This window comes from Nerophis lumbriciformis, linkage group LG30 (genome assembly GCF_033978685.3).
Source record: "Nerophis lumbriciformis linkage group LG30, RoL_Nlum_v2.1, whole genome shotgun sequence".
Classification (NCBI taxonomy): domain Eukaryota; kingdom Metazoa; phylum Chordata; class Actinopteri; order Syngnathiformes; family Syngnathidae; genus Nerophis; species Nerophis lumbriciformis.
Genome location: NC_084577.2, coordinates 4,808,123 through 4,816,078, shown reverse-complemented (window position 1 = coordinate 4,816,078; position 7,956 = coordinate 4,808,123).

Here is a 7,956-nt window from a genome sequence, read left to right as displayed (position 1 = left end):
CAGAAAGAAACAACCCTTTTGTGCGAATGAGGGAGGTTTTTTGGGTTGGTGCACTAATTGTAAGTGTATCTTGTGTTTTTCATGTTGATTTAATTAAAAAAAAAAAGTATTTAATTTATTATTTTTTTAATTTCTTGTGCGACCCGGTACCAATCGATCCACGGACCGGTACCGGGCCGTAGCCCGCTGGTTGGGGACCACTGCTCTAAGTAACAAAGACTTAATTTAGAGTTATTTGGACACCAGGAGAACATATAAGGGTTAGGGTTACTAATAAGCAATAATTCTGAGGTTATTGGGGGAAGACTCTTAGTTAATGGCTTACTGGTTGTATAATAAGGCCATGCAGAATAAGGCATTAATAAGTAATTAATAATGACTAATTAAGAGCCATTATGTTACTAATTTGCATGTTAATAAGCAACTAATTAATGGCGAATATGTGTTCCCCATACTAAAGTGTTACCTAAAATGATGTCAAAATCAAATTACAGTATGTTATTTATGTAGTTTGATCATTTTCCTTATTTTGTATATATGTAGCATCATCTACAAAGATACAAAGAATTGCTATTGCGACATCTAGTGGACACATTTAGAACAAGTCTCATTCAAAGATTTCAGGTTAATTTTTATACTTAGCAAACTCATGCCTCAAACTCATACGTTTGACACCCCTGACTTATAGTATTGGCCCGATTGAAGCTGGGATTGATACCATGACTGATATGCATATTCCACTTTTACCGCCCACGATGATGCACTCTGATATCATCTCAACTCCATTTTTTTGTTTTTTTTTGCAAATGGTATACAGGAATCCCCTCGCTTATTGCTGTTAAGTGGTTCCGAGCCTGACCGTGAGAAATTAATTTCACAATTCGTATATAAAAAAAACTGTTCCAAATACAGTTTTTAACATTAGGAGAGTCCTCAGACATGAAATAAAAAAAACTATTTTTATCCAATGGTAATGCTGTCTGAGGCTGAACCAATCAGTGGCCACCATGCTGATAGGCAAGTGGCCAATACTACACTGTAAACAATTACCAGGATATTTACAGTAAAAGTACCATGCTCAAAATTGACTGTGACATTGCAACAAATGGTTATAAAAAATGGATATCCCTATATTACACACTAAAAAATGCTGGGTTATTTTGCAAACCAAAACTATGAGTTGCGAGTGTTGGGTTAAATTTTGGAGTTATTTTTATGAAGAGAAATCCATTTTTTGGGTTATAAGGGTATTATTTTAACTACATTTCTGGGAATAACCCAACATTAAGTTATCATAACTCAACTTTTGGGTTAAATAATTCAACCCAGTAGTTTGGTTGGGAATGACCCAACATTAAGTTATCGTAACTCAACTTTTGGGTTAAGTAATTCAACGCAAAAGTTGGGTTGAAAAGATTAACCCAAAAATGTTGAGTTAAAATACCTCAAATAAGGGGTTTTGTCCTTTTCTGAACTAGCAGTTGGGTTAAAACTGGGTTATTTTTTAACCCAACATTTTTTAGTGTGCACACAGCGATATTGTTACTGTAAATTCAAACTGGGTTCCGTAGACTGCGTTGCACACTCTTGTCCAGGAAGGGGCGATGATAGAGCGGTTGATTATAAAATTGCAATACATTTATTGCAATCACGCATGAAATCACAGCTCAGCAGTTGGTATTTTACAGTAAATTACTGTGAAATTATTAGCCAGTAATTGGCTAATGAACATGTTTACGGTGTACTTTGGGGTTTATGTTTTTAGTTCATTTGAGACATTTTTATGCTTGAAAATGCTTATTTTCGGCCACAATATTATTTTTAAAAATGTTGCACGAGACAACGGTAGTTTTTTTTTTTTTTTTACGTGATAAAATATTGTAAGATATAAATATTCCAAACATACATCCGGCGGGGTGTGTTTGGATGTTATTTCTGCACACGTTTTATTCTCCTGCAGCTTTCCGATACAGAAGGGGTGTCCAAAGTGTGACCTGGGGGCCATTTTTGGATCATAGCTTGTTTTTTTGTCCATAATATTTGGCATGTTAAACAAACAAACAAAACAAAACTGGTGGTGTAATGGTCAATGCTTCTGGCTTGCATGGCAGAGGGCTTGGGTTCGATACCTGGCCAGGAGGTACATCTGTCCATTCAGGCAACCGCTGAAATGATCATTAAAGAGATTTATGATTGGATATAAGACTAATTTGCTTTAGTAACTGTCCCCTAAGAGGTGTCCAGAGCGCAGCCATTTCATTTTGGCAGATTCGCCCAAGTACAGTCGTACCTCAGCTTATGACTTTAATTGGTTCTTGTTCCCCAAAATACTCATATATCTCAAATCAACCTTCCACATTGAAATTAATTGAATTTCAATTATGCCGTTCTGAGCCCCTTACAAAATACCGCCATTTTAACACGTGGCATGCTTTTCAATGAGAAAAACAACCTTCTATAGCTAATATTGTATCAAAAACAATACAATACTACAAATAACTACAGCCACGTTTTGAAGTACTAGACTACAGCATTCTGTTCGGAACCTTCTTCGAGCCATGCTTCTCAGGCAAACACACCATCTTCAGCTTCTCTATATTTTCATCGATAAATGTCCGCAGTCTAGCAGAATTCTATTTTGAGGACCCCTTCCGACATTATACATTTTTTCACACTTTTTAAGTTTATGTCAAACTTCATAGTCCTTCAATCAAACTTGATTTTTTTTTTAATGAATGTTTTGTACTAAAATAAGTTACTGGGGAAGAAACTAACACCAACACTGTTCGCCATGTCTGACAATCAAAATTCTTGGAGAAATATGCCATCATATTCTTATCATTGACAAAGCAGGAAGGGGCTAGGAATAACTCTGCAGTAAAAAATGTCATATGAAGCATACGCTGCCATTCATTTATTGACGTGTTACATGCGCTTCTTCAGCAAAAAGGGGCACCCAGATCATGGGGCCCAGGGCCTCCCCAGGCTAAATTGGGGTCCTATGCAGAATTTTGTTTGGGGTCCCCCATTACAATTTTTTTAATGTTTGTTTTATTTGCGTCAAACAATAATTTTCTAAATCAAACTTGAATTTGATTTGATGCATTTTTTCCACTAAAATTAATTAATAGCATTTTGTTTTACGTTTTTAAGTGCAGAATAACACATTTTGCACAAAGTTGCTCATATTTCCGGTATAACCCAGACCGGGATTCTGTATTTGTCAAATTTTCTTCCCCACACTAACACCGTGCGCCATGAGTGACAATCAAGATTTTGGGCAAAATATGCCATCGTATTTTAGCAGTGTCGGAGCAGGAAGGGGCTAAGAATAAGTTGGAGGTAAAAAAAATCCATATGAAGCACCCTGTCATTCATTTATTATTATTACATGTGCTTCTTCACACAAAACGAGACACCGACAAATCGGCTAAATTGGGGCCGTAAGCAGAATTTTATTTGGAGACCCCCCCCTTCCTCATTACATTTTTTCACACTTTTTTATTTATTTATGTCAAACGATTTTTATACTTTTTTAGATCAAACTTGAATTAAATTGGATGTATGTTTTGTTCTAAAACTAGTTAAGTATATATATATATATTTTAAATTTATAAGTGCAAAATAATATATTTGACATGAAGTCCAGGGTGTACGCCGCCTTCCGCACGAATACAGCACCCCCCGCCACTCCAAAAGGGACAAGCGGTAGAAAATGGATGGATGGATAAAGGTGCTCATATTTCCGGCACAACTCTGACCGGAATTCGATTGTCAACTTTTCAACCCCGCACTTACACCGTGCGTCACAGTGACAATCAAAATTTTGTGTAAAATTTGTCATCATATTCATTATCAGTGACGGAGCAGGAATGGGCTAAGAATACGTTTGTGGTAAAAAAACAAACAAATCATATGCAGCACCCTTATATGAGGGTGCTTGTTTTGCCTATGCTGCCTAACCAAGCTTATCCACGCTCGGTGATATATTGCAATGATTTCTTTCTTGAATTCAATGAGTATGATCCGCTTTCTTCACTCACTTTCTTCGTTCCCATGGTTGCAAAAACAGAGTTATGTCTTATAGCTATGAGCTAAAGAGCGAGAGAGTGAACCACTGGATGTAGTGATCTGATATTACGCCAACCACGTGGAACACAAATCCTTTGCTACACTGTAAAAAAAAAAAATCTGTAAAAAAACGGTCATCTACTGGCAGCTACGGCTGCCAAACGAAAACCATAAAATTAAAGTAAAACATTGTAAACCAAATAATGATCAAAAACATTATAATATATATATATAATATATATTTATGGACAGAATTTCTAGGCGCAGTCAAGGCGTTGAGGGGATCCGGTTTGGTGGCTGCAGGATTAGGTCTCTGCTTTTTGCAGATGATTTGGTCCTGATGGCTTCATCTGGCCAGGATCTTCAGCTCTCACTGGATCGGTTCGCAGCTGAGTGTGAAGCGACTGGGATGAGAATCAGCACCTCCAAGTCCGAGTCCATGGTTCTCGCCCGGAAAAGGGTGGAGTGCCATCTCCGGGTTGGGGAGGAGATCTTGCCCCAAGTGGAGGAGTTCAAGTACCTCGGAGTCTTGTTCACGAGTGAGGGAAGAGTGGATCGTGAGATCGACAGGCGGATCGGTGCGGCGTCTTCAGTAATGCGGACGCTGTATCGATCCGTTGTGGTGAAGAAGGAGCTGAGCCGGAAGGCAAAGCTCTCAATTTACCGGTCGATCTACGTTCCCATCCTCACCTATGGTCATGAGCTTTGGGTTATGACCGAAAGGACAAGATCACGGGTACAAGCGGCCGAAATGAGTTTCCTCCGCCGGGTGGCGGGGCTCTCCCTTAGAGATAGGGTGAGAAGCTCTGTCATCCGGGGGGAGCTCAAAGTAAAGCCGCTGCTCCTCCGCATCGAGAGGAGCCAGATGAGGTGGTTTGGGCATCTGGTCAGGATGCCACCCGAGCGCCTCCCTAAGGAGGTGTTTAGGGCATGTCCGACCGGTAGGAGGCCACGAGGAAGACCCAGGACACGTTGGGAAGACTATGTCTCCCGGCTGGCCTGGGAACGCCTCGGGATCCCCCGGGAGGAGCTGGACGAAGTGGCTGGGGAGAGGGAAGTCTGGGCTTCCCTGCTTAGGCTGCTGCCCCCGCGACCCGACCTCGGATAAGCGGAAGAAGATGGATGGATGGATGGAACATTATAATTACAGAAATTTTCATGAAACTTTTTACGGAAAAATATCGTAATATTACATGAATTTGAAAGTAATTTAAGAAAACAGAAAATGCTATGTATAATTAATTTGGTATTTTTCTGTAAAAAAAAAAAGGAAATATACATAGTTTGTCATTACTGGCATATTACTTAAAATAACAGGCGGGTTGTTTATTTACAGATAATGTCTTCAATTCTACAGTTTTATAAACTATTTTAGAAAAATTACAGTAGAAATCTAGAGTAAATTAACCATAAAAATAGGTTTTTTTTTTTTTTACAGTGTAGTAACCTAGAGCATAACAATTAGCCGAGAGACAGCTCTTATCCCAAAAATAATTGCTAACTGAGGTACCACTGTATTGTACATACTGTGATAACGTCAACACATATTGTGTCGAGTTTCTCTGTATTTTTTTCCCTGAACAACATTTTAGCATCCTTCATGTACAAAATGTATCATAATGCACCCCCTTCCCATCTTTCAATTTTCTTGCAAAAAAAAAAAAGTTTGGAAACCCCCGCCCTACATGGCACTTTTTTCCTTTTCTGACAATGAAAGAACTGCACCCCTTCCAATGTTTTCTCTTTTGCTAAACGGGATACACTCACACTGTTTTGTCTATTTATGTGCACAATATGACTGCTGAAAGGGGGACTTTGTTTTGTTGCTGTTTCTAACGAAAGGGACTTTTTGTCTCTGACTCTGTGCCTCTCCTTGAAGCGACCTTTTTATTGCAATCATCCCAAACAAGGCACATTGCAAGGAAATCTGCTTTACACGGTAGCATTTATTCGGGGTCTGGTTTCAATGCAAATGAATGAAGATGTCCATCAAAGGTGATAACATGCGGATTTGCATACCCTGGGATGAACTTAGTGTTTTTTTTTTCCACGTCTGCATATATACAGTAATGAAACATCTAGTAGTACTGGTGTATTTGGAGCATGTGAATGGCAATCTCAAAAAGAAGAATTTAAATGGATTATTTGGATCTTCTGATACGCTCATGTGAGGGACTAACACAAAACTTGTGATAGTTTATCCAATATGATTCCAAACTCCCCGTCTTCTGAAGCACTTTCTCCCTCGAATTCGACACGAGCAAAAAAGAAAAAAAGAGAGCATTATTGTATTTATTGTTGGCTTTTTTGAGAGTATGTGATTGTTGTCGTTGAAGTACCCAATGTATTTGCACAGAGAAATGTTCTCAAACACATTTCCGTAATAAAGGAAACATTAATATACACCACGTTGTTTATATATGTGTTGGTTTCTCCATGTACAGATGTGTGTTATGTCAGCAAGCCTTCTTTTTTAAATCATGCTTGACCTGTCTTTGCAGTTTTGACACAATAATAATGTGCGTCAACTACGCCCTCAGCCGGTAGACTGGAAGTACTACATGACACTTAAAGTGATGAGAATCACTGCAAATCTCATATTTTCCTCCATATCCTTAAAAAAACATTCCTCAAGATGAATTGTCCTTAATATATTAGAGTAAAATTCATTTATTTCCGCTGACGCTAATACGTAATATATTCTGAACAAAAAAATAAACGCAACACTTTTGTTTTTGCTCCCCTTTGTCATTTGTTTTTAAATGTCTAAACAACCTCGCGCCAACCTATCTCTCCGACCTCCTTCAGCCTTACTGCCCCACCCGATCCTTAAGATCAGCCGATCAGCTGCTGTTGACGGTCCCTGACACAAGGCTGAAGCTTAGAGGTGACAGAGCTTTCGCCGTTGCTGCCCCCAAGCTCTGGAACGACCTACCCCTGAGTGTTAGACAAGCCTCCTCTCTTCCTGTTTTTAAATCTCTCTTAAAAACATACTTTTATTCCATGGCTTTTAACACTGAGTGATATCCATCCTGCAATGGCGCCCCATAATACACCTGCTGTGATCCTGTTTTTATGTTTTTATGTTTTTATTAATTCTATTTTAATTATTTATTTTTTATCGTGTTCTGTTTGTGTTGTGTTGTGTTTGCTCGGTACTCGTTTTATCTTTTAACCTGCTCATTGTACAGCACTTTGGCTACCCCTGTGGTAAATTTTAAATGTGCTCTATAAATAAAGTTGATTTGATTTGATTTGATGAGTTGAACTCAAAGATGTAAAACTTTTACTATATACACAAAATACCCATTCCTCTCAAATATTATTCACAAATCTGTTTAAATCTGTGTTAGTGAGCACTTATTTTTTGCCAAGATAATCCATCCCACCTCACAGGTGTGGCATATCAAGATGTGATTAAACAACATGATTCTTGCACAGGTGTGCCTGTCCACAATAAAAGGCCACTCTGAAATGTGTAGTTATATCACACAGCACAATGCCACAGATGTCGCAAGTTTTGAGGGAGCGTGCAGTTTGCATGCTGACTGCAATAATGTCCACCAGAGCTGTTGCCCATGAACTGAATGTTCATTTCTCTACCATGAGCTGTCTCTGAAGGCGTTTCAGAGAATTTGGCAGTACATCATACCGGCCTCACAACCGCAGACCACGTGTAACCACACATCCAGCAGGTGCACCTTCATGACCAACAGAGAGCAGCCACCCGGACAGCTGCGGCAACAGTTAGTTTGCATATGATTAAAAAGTATATTGCACAGGTGTGCCTCACGCTGCCCACAATAAAAGGCCACACTAAAATGTGCAGTTTTGCTTTATTGGGTGCTCAGGGGCGGTAGCGCGGCCGTGCCAGAAACCTGAGGG